The 13964-nt window shown below is 41.9% G+C and overlaps 1 protein-coding gene across 5 annotated transcripts in view; it reads right to left on the bottom strand.

The window, feature by feature from the left end:
- The window catches only part of RIMBP2 (RIMS binding protein 2), a 280445-nt gene that overhangs the window by 126559 nt on the left and 139922 nt on the right, over nt 1-13964 (bottom strand). The window lies entirely within an intron of this gene.

Below are 13964 nucleotides of genomic sequence, written 5' to 3'. Positions count from 1 at the left end.
GGGGAAAAGAAAAAGTAAAAAGGAAACCACAACTGCCAGCCTCGGCTGGGCTCTGTTCCTTCAGGGAGACTTCTCCAGCCTCTTTCGGAAGGAACCTTCAGGGCAGGTCTGCACTCCTCCCCAGCCTCCCCTTTCTGAGCTGGGTTGCTCTCTTTTCAAGGCTGTCTGCTGCTGGAGCATGTTCTGGAGGGTTGACGGGGAGGGGCTACCTGGGGCCAGTATCCTCATTTAACCCCTTCTGTCCCAGTGTGGGGTTTGTATACCCCATCACAATGGCACTATAAGGAGCATGAAATAAAGAAGAGTTAACAAACCACAAAAGATTAGGTGGTTAAAGTTCAGTCTTTGGGAACAAAAGAGGTGATTTCAGGTGACATAACTGAGCTTTTCTGTAAATCCTAAATCAGGCAGGGTCCTCTGCCTGTTCTGAAAACCTCTCTTTTTGCAGGAGTTTAAGAACAGTGACTATATGAAATCAAAGTCTCTCAGAGCCATCCCAAGGAAAATGACTGCTGAAAGCATTTTGGCAAGGAGTGAGACTTGACTGAAAGAGCTGGGTAAAAAAAGCAGTTACACTGCTGTGAATTTTTCCAGTAGGGTGGATTTTAGATTCTGTTCTTTTATTAATAAAACCATATCAAAGTACAACACATTCAGTCAGTTCATTTATTTATTTTTTAATTTAAAAGCTAAAGTAGGCTGACATTAACCGCTCATGAAAGTTGCAATCTCAGGGCTAACTTTAGGATTTTTGCTGACCTACGTAAACTGGAACTGCCCAACCCACAGGTTTTCATTACGACAGTGCCAACTGAAAATTCAGCTCAAGTTAGACAAAAGAATCACAAGGTTTGTAAACCTCTCAACAGCCCCACTGGCCCCCAAACGTGGCTCTTTGAAACTCCACTGATCTGCTTGGCACACAGAGCTCTTCTCACTCTACTTAGGTATCAGGCAAAGCAGCTGGAATAGAACTGCTCAAAAGTTTTCACATGCAATATATTGTTTTGTGAAAATTTCTTTTAAAAAAAAGCACACTTTCTGTGAAAAATTCTTCCCATTAACAATAATTTCCACTTTTTGCAAATTTTTCACAATATTTTTAACCAAAGATGTTCTTGAAATTTCAAACAAAATCATTTTCAAAATCACTATCTTTTTTTTATTTACCAAAAAACAGATTTTCAATAAGATGTGCTTTTCAATAAATAAAAAATTCCATTTCAAATTTTTTTCCATATTTCTACCAAACATTTTCTTTAAGCAAAATCATTATCCATATTTTTTGTTTACCAAAAACCAGGTTTTGAGTAAGAGAATGTGGTTTTCAGTAAACAAAAAATGTTGATAACAATTTAGTTAAAAAATGCCAGTTAAAATAATTGAAAATATTTCACAATAAAATGGAAAATGGGTCCACTTCGAATTTGTAAAATGGAAACAACTTTGGAATTTAAAATTTTGCTTTACATCTCCTCCTCTCCATCTTTCCCCCCACCCTCACCTCCTTTTACAACCTGCTCAAAGTTGCAAGCTGGAGGGAAGCGGGACTAAAAGAAGCCTAACTGGCTTCCACGCTATGTGAAAAAAAACACTTCTATTGCGCTTCCTTGTGCTTGGTTGCAGCCCACAAACACAGCAAACCTCAAGCACAAGGCTGAATTTGAAAGGGGTTAATATTCAGTGTAATTAGCACAGCTAATTTTTTACATATTAAAATACCATCCTGACTCTCTCATCCCCAGCACAGCTGTAAGATGTCTTCCCCTAACTTTTTCTGAAGCTCTCCTCTGGCTATTAAATATCGACTGCTACTATGTTGAGCATAAAAAGAGAAAGGCTGTAGTTTGCAGAGTATTCAGTCTCCTAGGTGCAGATGTATCATCTCACACATAAGAAGCTCATTAATTATAATTTCTCAAATTCTGTTCAATCCGTTGATCATGTGATCATCAATTAAAAGTGGCAGTCATGCTCTGTGGGATGCTAGACAGTTCTGTGGGGCAAAACAAGGAGAATTTTATAGCTTGTGTTCCATTTTAAAAGCTGTGAACTAAGTCAATACATATTTTTAGGATATGAGCAAACTGCACAAAAATAGAACAAACCCTTGGATATGCAATTTTTTTGCATTATTAAGCATTAAAAGTCATTTGTACAAAACCATAAATTTGCACTGTACTTTACAGAGAATAAGACATGTCACCTGCTCTTTACATTTTATAGGTCTTACCCTGCATCACCAAAGACGGATGGAGGTTTGCCATTGAGTTCAGTGAGTCAGATTCTCAGCTGGTATAAATCAATATAGCTCCACAGACTTCAATGGGACAACTTAACAGCAACTGATTGTCCAGCCCATGAGTGAAGGATCTGACCCTAAGACAGCCACGTCAAATGGCAAAATATGAAGTAAAGGAAAACAGTGCAATGGAGGGAGAGGGTAACATACCTTATCCCAGATAGCTTGTGTCTTCAGCAGAACTGGATTTCAATATAGATTCAAAAGGGTGAAATACTGGCTCCACTGAAGTCAATGGAACTTTTGCAATTCACTTCTGTGGGGTCAGGATTTCACCCACACAATTTAAAACCAGAAGGAACTGGCAGTCTGACATTGAAATTAATGTATTACCAGACACATTTGTTATGTGGCATAGATAAAATCACAATTGCTGTAAGATTGTTATGATCTAATATGATATCTTGCATAACAAAGGCCAAAAAACCTCAGCCAATGATTTTGGCATTGAGCCAATAACTTCTGTTTGAGCTGTATCATATCTTCTAAAAAGAGAGCCAGTCTTGGTTTAAAAACTTCAAGTGACAGAGAATCCACCACATCCTTAAGCAAGTTGTCCCAATGGTAATAGACGTCACTGCTAATATTTGTACCTGATTTCCAGTCTGAATTTGTCTAGTTTCAGCTGCCAATAACTGGATCCTGTTACATATTTTTCTGCTGGACGATAGAGCCATCTAATGATGAGAAATCTCTGCCCCGTATAGGTACTTGTAGAATGTGATCAAGTCACCCTTACCCTTCTCCTGGATGAGCTAAATAAAGATTTGTCGTTTGGAATAGTATAGATGTTTGTCATGCTATTGCATAAAAATCATGCCAGTTGGACAAACTATGAGCAAATTAAATGTGTAGTGTAACACTGGTTACTGCAGCAGACACTTAATCTAGTCTGTAAAATTATTATTACGAGGAAATCAGGCAGAAATAAAAAACAAAATGAATGCAAAAAGTAGGCCAGCATGCTTCAGACTGTTTTAATTCTCCAGAAAGGAAACTGGTTTATGAGACAGAGTGCAGAGCAATTGGGCTGGCCCTTAATCCTACCTGAAGAGAGATATATTTTATCACGTTATTTGCAAGGATGAACTAAAATAGGACAGTAACCATCTCAGTTTCACTGTACCTTAGTTCTAAGCTATTTGTTTGCACTTACATTTGTTGTTCACTATGGTTGTCATTCGTTTCACTGATGTGCTTTATGGAATAAGCCGCCTCATGACATTTGCCAAAGTAAACAACCGTCCCTGCTTCCCATCACAAATACAACTTTCGGGATAAAGAATCATCTGTGACAGCAGCATCTGCTGGCAGAATTCTAGCCTGAACAACATATAGAAAATAAACCAGGCCTGGCCTACACTTAAGTTATGTCAACACCCCTGACCAATACCGCTATGCTTACTCAGCCCCCAGTGCAGACATGGCCATGTTGACGGAAGAATGCTTCTGTTGATGTAGCAGCTAGCGTTGTTCGCAGAGGTGGTTTTCCTACATCAATAGAAAAAACCCTTTGTCAATTTAGGCCGCATCTACACTATGCCAGCATAACTATGTCAACCTAGCTATGTCAGTATAGTCTCCAGAGTGTAGACATACCCACAATCACAACAATTAAGATACCAAGATGCTCATGTCTTTTCCTGAAATTTCTACAGTGATGATATCATTTATTTATAAGCTTTCTGATGGTACTCATCACGGAAGTATAGGTGCACCACACATACATTAATAGGTGTATTCTTACAACACCTTTATTTTCTCTCTTTCAGAGATGCAGAGCAAAGGCACAAAGAGGTTAAATGACATATCCAAGATCATACACAAAAAATCAGTGGCAAAGCCAGGAACTTCTGAGGTCTGGTTAACACTTAAAATTTAGGTTGACATAGTTGTAGGGCTCTGGGGTGTGAAAAATACATATCCCTGAGAGCAGTAACTTTGCCAACCTAACCCCTGGTGTAGACGCAGGTAGATCAATGAAACAATGCTTCCGTCGATCCAGCAAATCAACCAAATCATTCAATACTCCACCTGCACGTCACTCATCAGTTCCCCTTCAAATGCTCCACCACCATCACTCAGAACCTAGACCTTCATCCTGAAAAACCAACACTCGACCTTAACTCTGACCATATTAGTAGTTACGTGGTATGTCCATGTGTTCTGAAGAGTAATATAGCACTGGTGTGGCTTTTATAAATTACAAGGTTTGGAGCTCTATTCTTTGGTTTGGACTAATCTGTATTAAGTGAGGTGGGTGTCAGATAACAAATGGCAGCTGAGAGACATGTTTTCCTATAATAGTTAGAATAAGTTTTGTTAATGAGTAATCTCTGTTGTTAACACCCAACGTACATAAATGCACAATCAATTTGTTAGTAATTGTTCCAAATTTGGTGGTAATTTTTTATATAGAAATTTCAGAACTGAATTCTGGATACACACACATAGGGCTATACACTCACACATGCATGTGTGGTGTGTGCACATAAGCATGCACAAGCTGGTGTTTTGCATTAATTTTGGAGTTAAGGTTGTGGGTGGTAGAAGAAGTAGCTGAGGTTGAGAAGCGGTGGGCATCAGGGCTGATAGTTATTCACACTGCTAGCTATCAACACTGATACATATTCTCCAACATATGCTCCCCCTAGCGTTCTGACATGTCTCATGCTATCCCCACCCACACTTCTTTGCCTTCAAAGGGTAGCACCCCATCCCCTGCACATTCCCTGCTGTATCCCATTCCATCCATGCCCCAATCATCCCCAGGCTTCCTCCGTGCATAGCCCTCTTCCTCTCATTCTCCCCAGGTAATTGGTCAGAGCACAGACTCTCACTACAGAACACATTCATTACTAAATTCACTACATTTTTTAAAAAGTGCTTTGCTGTCTCTGGACGGAAGGCCACGTGGAAATTCACACTACATGTACCCTCATTATTATGTTTACCCTTCAACTCCTTAATAGGATTTTTGCAACTTGTGGGATGTGCTTGGGACTTTGGAAAAATATATGAGCCTGAAATATGTTGGGGAAACACTCTCAGACAACAACGTAAAACGAGCTGCCTCGCCGGAGTTTTTTCACGGTGAATTGCACTAACTTTAATTTTTTAATTTCAAAATATTTATGTTAATGCTTTTGTGTCTTTAGTATGGTCAGATTGTTGACCTTGCAGGATGAGACACAGATATTGCATAAGGGCGCAGAGAAGCATTTCGATGAAGCACGCATCTCACTTTCAAATCTCTCTCAGATGCTCTTGTGGGCATTCACTATGAAACGTCCACAGCCTATATAAGTTTGGTGTGCTGGGAGTATAAAGATGAAGAAGAGTTAAGCAGCCATCAAGTATATGCCTGCAATGAGAGTTCTGTCTATTCAAGAACCTGACACACCAACAACCCACATGATTTTCCCCATGCTAATCTCACAGTCTGCGCCAGCACACAGTACTTCTAGGCCTGTTTTTCCTTCTTTCAGTCTGGCCCCTTCTTTAATGGGTAACTAACAGGTACAGATTCTGCCTTTTACACATAAGGAACAGGGACTTAAGCAACTACAAATGTCCATAGCGTATACAGAAAAACATATACATTTCTCATGTGTGCTGTATCTATCACCAGAAAACATAACTAAAACAGAAAGTGCATGTAACTACCACGGTTGTGATTCCAATCATTCTCTACAGTGATCAGTTTTCAGAGTAGCAGCCGTGTTAGTCTGTATTCACAAAAAGAAAAGGAGTACTTGTGGCACCTTAGAGACTAACCAATTTATTTGAGCATAATGTCAACCATTCTAGCTCTTACAAATGCTAATTCCAAACACAGCTCCCTCCCTTTATAGCCTCCTGCTGAGAGGAAAGAAGGTCAAGAAATGCACCAACCAACACAAATGACAGACAAGCTGGCAACAGGTCAGATACGTCCTCCTCGCCTCTAGCTTATCACTCAGGATCTTCTGTTACCTACAGCCCTACCCTCGCTTGTACTGAGTTATTTTGCCAACAAGCAGAGAGAGGCTGATCTGAGTGTTGGGTTTGAAGAAGATATGTGCGATTAGTTTAGGAGCTTCCATAAATTGGATTCAGGGTTTTCTCCACTGCTTGCCAAACTGACAGCTACCCAATTCAATTTAAAATGCAAACCTGTTTAAAATCATTCTAATCCCACCCCTTTTGTGTTTCCCTTTTATACAAATAGCTTTGGGATGCTGCTGCTTCTGGTTTTTGGTTTTTTGTTTTTATTTTAAACTAGGGAATTCCCCCTCCCCCGACCATTTATTCACAGTGCATATCAGTTCTGATAATTTAATTAATATAGCCACATACTATCCCAGAGTCAAATGAGGTCTAATGTTTAACCTATTCAAGTCAATCTCCCTCAGCTGTTGATAAAGATGAGTAGGTTGAAGATTAAGAACTCATCAAGCTAATACTCCAAGACACTGTACATAAACATATGACAAGGAGAACACTGATTAAATGTTACCAGACTAATGTGCAAGTAAAAAGAAAACAGTCTTTCATGCTCCCAAAGCAACTTCTCATCAGCCTCTGCAGTCTTGACAATGCGTTTAAATTATTAGCCAAGCAGCTTGTCACCCCTTTCTAATGATGTCTTTAAGCAAATATCCATTTTAAAAACCAAGGGGTTGAAGCAGCTTCCATTATTACTCTGATATAATAGAGAACGTGCATCCAAAATTTTTGCAAACAGGGAGATGAATGCTGGAAATTAAAGATAAGAGAACAAACAACAGAAGCTTAATTTAGAAATATCCCCTCATAGAAATGAAAGTATTTGCTGTGACAATGAGGAACAGATTAGTATCAACTAGATGCAAAAAAAGATTTTCTAATAAACGTAGATACTACTGTATGGAACTTAAATTTTATTAGCTTAAAATGAGAATTCTTTCCCTATTTAAAAGTGAGAAACACAAGTCATGCTTATGTGTATTATCTGTGTGTTCGAATGACACATGCCACATACGGAACCTTCCTCAAAACAAACAAATCTGAACACCAACCTTTAAAATATAATATATTGAACAACGGTCTTAAAAGTGAAGGTTTTTCCAGCTGAATGCAAGCAATGTTCTAGGTGTTCTCAAACACACATGCCATTTTAAAAACAAGCATATTTTACACGTGACTCTTTCGGAAAAGTAAATCTAGTCGGAAAATTAGGACTCCCCCATCCTAGCCCCCACCCATTCCCAGCATTGTTCCATTTTTAACATGAACTTGTTCCATTTTTAACAGGGGACTGCATAGCTTTAAACATGTATACTCAGTAGCACCCTGCACAAAATACGAGTCCATTTATGAACACACATCTATGCAAAATTAAAACAAAAAAAGACATTACCTTATATATCAGTTGCATCTTTTAAGCATAGAAACGAAAGTAAAACGCGTGTTCAGGTTTGAAATACAGCAAAACTAGAAATTCCCTCAACAGATATGAGAAGGACTGACTATGAAAATTCACAGTAGGAGGATGACTTCTGTAGATTTAACACAGTCTGACACTACTGTCTGGGTAACAAGGTTCTAAATTGCCTGGAGTAAGGCATCTGTTGCCTTGTGTGCTAGTTTCCTCATCCATCAATTACTTTTATTTTAAAAAATGATGGTATATACTATTTTTTGTTTATTTGGGGCTTTTTATTTTTCTTAAGACAGCTTAGTGTTTACAGGTGACCTGGACTGGAAATACTGGAACACTCGCGGATTATAATTCTATACTTTGTATTGTCAGAGGGTAAATACCGAGAATTACTCCAAGATTATAATCATAGGAAATTGTCTGAGATACAGGTGTTCAAGAAAAAAAAACACCCTGTGATCTTTTCTCACATCTTCTTGCCCTGCAAATGACTCACTCTAAAAACAGATAAAGCAGTGGCCCTCAACCAGGGGTCTGGGGCCCCCTGGGGAGCCATGAGCAGGTTTCCAGGGGTCCGCCAAGCAGGGCCAGCATTAGACTCGCTGGGGCCCTCGGCAGCAAGCTGAAGCCCCGCCGCATGGAGCTGAAGCCCGAGGCCCTGAGCCCTACCACCCGGGGCTGAAGCCAAAGCCTGAGCAACTTAGCTTCCCAGGGGCCCCAGGTGATTGCCCTGCTTGCTACCCCCTAATGCCGGGCCTGGCTTTTATATGCAGAAAACTAAATGTGGTGGTACAGGTGGGCCGTAGAGTTTTTATAGCATGTTGTGGATGGAGGGAGGGCTCAGAAAGAAAACGGTTGAGAACCCCTGAAATAGAGCACTGTCTTTTTTTTTTTTTTTTTAGGCCTGATTTCACAATGTTTACTCATCTTGCGTGGTATGTACTGGAGCTACTTGTTCAAAGTACTATTCAGTGTGGACAGAGATTACAGAACTTGTTCCCAGAGGCAGCATGGGTTCCACAGTGGTTGCCATCAAAGCCTTTACCATTTTCCCTCTGCAAGTAATTAACACTATGATGACTGAGAGAATAAGGGAGAATTAGTGTGGTCTGTTTAAGGCATTTGATTGGCTGAGAGGAACAGTTGCGAATACAAAATAAAACCAGAAAATTCAAGGCAGCAAACATAGAATGTTCTGCAAAACTCCATTGGAAGCAAGTCGGGGGGGGGGGGGGAATGAGGGGGAAATGGTGACCCGTAGATCAGAAATGTACGTGTTTGCAGTGTTAAGTTATTGTTAATAAATGCTCCCTCTGATGCAGTGATTCCCAATCTATTGTGAGTGGCAGAGTTTTGTAACCATGCCAGTACGATAAAAATGTGTGATCCAGGAGCACACTAGGTGTCTTCTGAAACCAATGAGAGTTGAGGGTACACACTTAGGATTGGGCCCCTAGGTTGTGAAGATGAACTATGAGTAAGGCTAAGATTTTTGTCATGGATATTTGTCATAAAAGTCGCAGAAAGGTCATGAGCAATAAAGAAAAATTCATGGAAGCCCGTGACCTGTCCCTGACGCTTATTAAAAATATCCATGATAAAATGGGAAGGGACTGGGCAGCTGCAGGGTGGCTAGGAGCTCCGGGGCTCCCACCATCCATGGGGGCTCAGAGCTGCAGGGTCCCTCTACCCCATCCCAAGCAGCAGGGAGCTGCAGGGATCTCTCTGCCCTGCCGCAGTGGGGGGAGCTGAGGGAATTCCCCCTGCCCCACTGCAGCAGCAGGGGAGTTGTGGGGCCCCCTACCCACCCAGAGTGGTTGGAGGGCTGCCGTGGTCTCCCTGCTAATGTGACTGGTGGGAACTGAGGGGATCCCCTTGCCGCTGTGGCTGGTGGGGAGCTGCGGGGATCCCCCTGTCTCCCACAGCGGCCATGAGCTGCGGGGTACCCCCCACGGGGGCTGGGAGCTGAGGGGTACCCCTGCTGCCCATGGCAGATGGGAGCTTGGGGGCCTGCTGCCTCAGGTGGCAGGGGTATCTCATGGCTCCCTGCCACTGCAGGAGGAGGTAGGACCCTGCAGCTCCCAGATACCAGGGCTGAAGTCACGGAGGTCTTTGGAAGTCACAGATTCTGTGACTTCCGCAACCTCAGTGACAAAATCGCAGCCTTAACTATGAGAAATAGAGCCACAAGGCTGAAATAAACCCTCTAATGTCAAAACAGGAGTAGGTAGAATTTAACATTTATCTTTACTTATAAATGAGCAAGATAACATACAAAGTGCATAGCCATAAACAAATTAACTTGTGTTTCCCTCAGGACAACAAATGGACCAAAGTCCCCAGGTTCAATTACGCAAAGTTTCTGCAATGTGGCAAGAAGAAAATAAAACAATGTAAAATTATCATTTGGCACCTTTATCTCCCTTCTGCCTGTTAATGTTGGAAGGTTAATTTCACTATGGAACACCAAATGCAGAACACTGACAAGGGAAAATCAGTTTGTCTACTGGATAGGCCTAATTCAAAACTTCAGATCTGAACACTGTCAAACTTTGGGGAAGGCTAGTTCAGAATCCTAAATTTGCAGGTTGGGTAAATCTATAATTTGAATTATATTAGTTGATTAAATGACCACTACTAAATAAGAATCATCCGACTTGGGTAAGATAAAATAAGATTCAACCCAAAATTTTGCCCACAATTCAAACTAAATCTAGACCTTTCAAGAGGCATATAAAAAATTGGTCAGTAATATTATTTGTTTGGCATCATCAGGGATGCCAAACGCTGGCCTTGTGGGCTTCCCAATGTAAATGAATCCAAGAAACCCATGCTAGCAAGAGCTGAAGACCTCTCTTCTACTATAAGGGGCTTGTATAGCCTTCCATACTTCTGGATGCTGCTTCTCTGAAACAAATCAAACCTCCAAACTGTCGGAGGTTCTTCTATTACTACCATTAACAAGAGAGTTCTTGAGGACTTACGAACAGGACATGGAGCAGGTGATAGAAGAGCCATCCTGCTGGCACCAGGGAAGGATAGGTAAGGGTGGTCAGCAGCAGAGGCATTCATTGCTGCCCTCTCATAAAGGAGCAGTGCAGACACCTGGCTAACAACATCCTTCCAGCTGGCTGGAGGCTTAGACCAGTCCACATGGAGAAGAGATACACCTGCCACCATGGCAGCTAGCCCTAGCAACTAGTACTTTTGACCACTGTGCTAGAATACAGAAGGCAAAAATATGGCAAAAGTATTCCACTGTGCTAGAATACAGAAGGCAAAAACAAAGTGGGTGAAAGCCTGACTCTTTTAAAGTCATTTTGCCATTGACTTCAATGGGGCCAGAATTTCACCCACTGTGTTTAAGTCCTACACACAGTCATCCACGTGCCGTGTAACGACTATTAAATGCCAATGCAAAGTAATTAAATTACAGCCACTTGTTTTAAGGTATTTTATGATTTAAACATGACACTTTAAGTGTGAAATGTGTATCCACTCTGAAAGGGGGAAGTACATTCTGATATTTAAAGGCCTTAGTATAAAGCAGAGGGGAGGTAGCCCTGCACATAGAATGCTAATGCACATGCAGAGCTCAGCTCCACTGCCACTCTCATGACACAGAGGTTTTATTTAGAAACATTTGCATTTTAGATAAGGCCCTTCTACAATTAGATTTTCTTCATTTGTTAAAAAAGAAAATGCCCATGCAAATTATACTGTGTCCTGATAAAAGAAAACCCATACAGTTTCTACCCTCTCCTTATTAGGAGGCTACACTTCTTGTAGGAAATACTGTACAAAAATAGCATGTCTCAAAATGTACCACCTGACTAAGAACATAGGAACTAGGGTTGCCAATTTTGGCTGGACGTATTCCTGGAGATTTAATCACATGACATAATCTTTAATTAAAGATTCATCTTTAATTCCCAGAGACTCCAGGCCAATCCTGGAGGTTTGGCAACCCTAATAGGAACTGAAGTACTGGATCAGACCTATGGGCCATCTAGTATTTTGGCTCTGATAGTGGCCAGGACAAGAAAAAACAAAGAAAGATGACTGATTTCCAATGACATCTGAGAGCTTCACTTTATGGATATTTGCTGGGTACGCCATGAGTCCCTAAAACAGGAAAACACTTAAGTATGTGTTTACTCTAAGTTTATTAGTAGTCCCACTGAAGGGACGTCTCACAAGCTTAAAGTTAAAGCTAAGCACATGCTAAAGTGACTTTCCTGGATCAGAACTTGGGATAACATTATCAGGGTTTCTGTTGGGGGGATATGAGAGCTCCTATATGTACTGTGTCCTAGACTGCAGAAGGTTGAATTATGTTACATACAATTTGGTTTCTTGGTTTCATCAGCTGAACAGAAACTGAACATTTAACTATGCTGCTGAGACTTTCCTAGTAGAGGGTAATAAAAGGCAGCCTTTCATCACTTTGAATCCAACATGGCCCTGAACAACAACGTAATAACAACATAAAAATCTGTTCCTAACTGCCACTGGGTTCATACCATTTGCTGCTAGGGCACCTCCTTGTAGCTCATCGGGGGATAAGCTCATCATTGGTTTGACGCCTCCTCTTGTGGTTTCTCAGCCCCCTTGTCCCAATCTCTCACTCAGCAGCCTCTCCCACGCTCCCCGAGCTGCAGCACTCTATCTTTGTGGCTTGGCCCTCCGGCCAGGGCATTATAGCTTCCCCCACTTCAGGGTATCAAAGTCTCTCTATCCAAACCACCTCAGGCATCTTCAAAGTCCATTACGCTGTCTGTGCTACTACCCCGATGGCTGGTAACAGAACCCAGGCCCACCCTCTACACTGGGTTCCAGCCTAGGGACCCTACAATCGGCAGCAAAGGACCACGTGGGCTCACTCTTGCTGCTGTTTTCCCTAGGCTTCTTTCTACTCCTTTCTCTCAGCCCTGAGAGTGATTGCCGACTCTCTGCCCCTGGGCACACGCACACCCGAGTGGAATAGATGCCCGCCTCCACAACTCGAAGTAGAAGAACTACTCCCTTTGTGCCTCCCTGGTCACAAAAATGCTCCAAACGGACCAGGGAGCAGATAGGGCCATGATACTGCTTGTTCCCACACACCAGCTGACCCAAAAATCTGGCTGAGCATGCTGAACCGCTTATGCAATCTCCCTGATGGGCTTGGGAAGTACGATCCCTCCCCCAGTTCTGCAGGGTCCGTGCGGCTACTCAGGGTGGTATCTAAGTGCTAAACTAGCTAAGCAGCCCTCTGTTCAAACTACAGGCGTGTGAACAGCACTGTGAACCACAGTGCTGCACTGTAACTCCCCGTGTGGACGCTGCAGGAGTGAACTTCAAGGTCCGTTAGCGTGAATTCAGTAGTCCTGTTCAAAGAGGACTTCTTCGGTGTGACGTGGGGCCTTTAGACAGTTACCGTGCAGCACTTCGATGTATGCTGAAGTTCAAACCGCCACAGTCCAAAACGCGGGGCAGACGTCCACCACTGTTTCTCGGCAATCAGAATGAGAAAAAGGAACGAACGTCAAGAACAAGTAGAGGATTAAGCCACTGTAACAGTCGCCTCACCTAGCAGGAATCCTTGTCAGGTTTGCACCACTGCCTCTGTGTGACTGATAGGTGAGTTGGAAAGTGGTAAGAGCAGGCTCCGAAACTAAGGGAAATACTGCAAGTTAATTCTTTTGCAGTGATAATATGACATGCCATACTATCCATTGAGAAAGAATCAGGACAGGGGCCAAGGGAGTTCACTCTCTGGTCATTTAAATACAGAAATAGATTAAACATGTGCAAGTTGTGAAAAATATTGCAGAAGCCGACTCGCTTGTCCTGATCACTCAGACTTTTATTTTTAAATTACTTGGCACCATATGCTTTTTTGACTCTTGGGCCCTCTGGAATTCTAGCTCTTTGTTTCCTTACTTCTGTTTGCTTCCATAAATAATTAGTTCTCCCCCCCCCACACACACACACACTACCACCTGCCCACTCAGATAGTTCTGTTTTTATAGACAATACTTGGTCTACTGCTGTCTTGTGCTCCAGATAGATAGCAATAGCTGTAACTTTACATTCAGAAAGTGGAATCCATTGTTTCCTCCTTCTCCATTCATTCCCACACTTTTAGACACCACATCATCTCCCTCAAATGACCCCTGAAACGTCCTAGTACATGTTAGCAAAGCCATGTTAAGCCTCAATTCAGCAACGTGCTTAACTTTAAGCATTCATATTCCCAGTGACCACAGGAAAGTCACA

The sequence above is a fragment of the Lepidochelys kempii genome, chromosome 15, assembly GCF_965140285.1.
Source record: "Lepidochelys kempii isolate rLepKem1 chromosome 15, rLepKem1.hap1, whole genome shotgun sequence".
Lineage (NCBI taxonomy): Eukaryota > Metazoa > Chordata > Testudines > Cheloniidae > Lepidochelys > Lepidochelys kempii.
The sequence above is the reverse complement of the archived record's forward strand: the minus strand, read 5'-3'. Positions and strand labels throughout refer to the sequence as shown.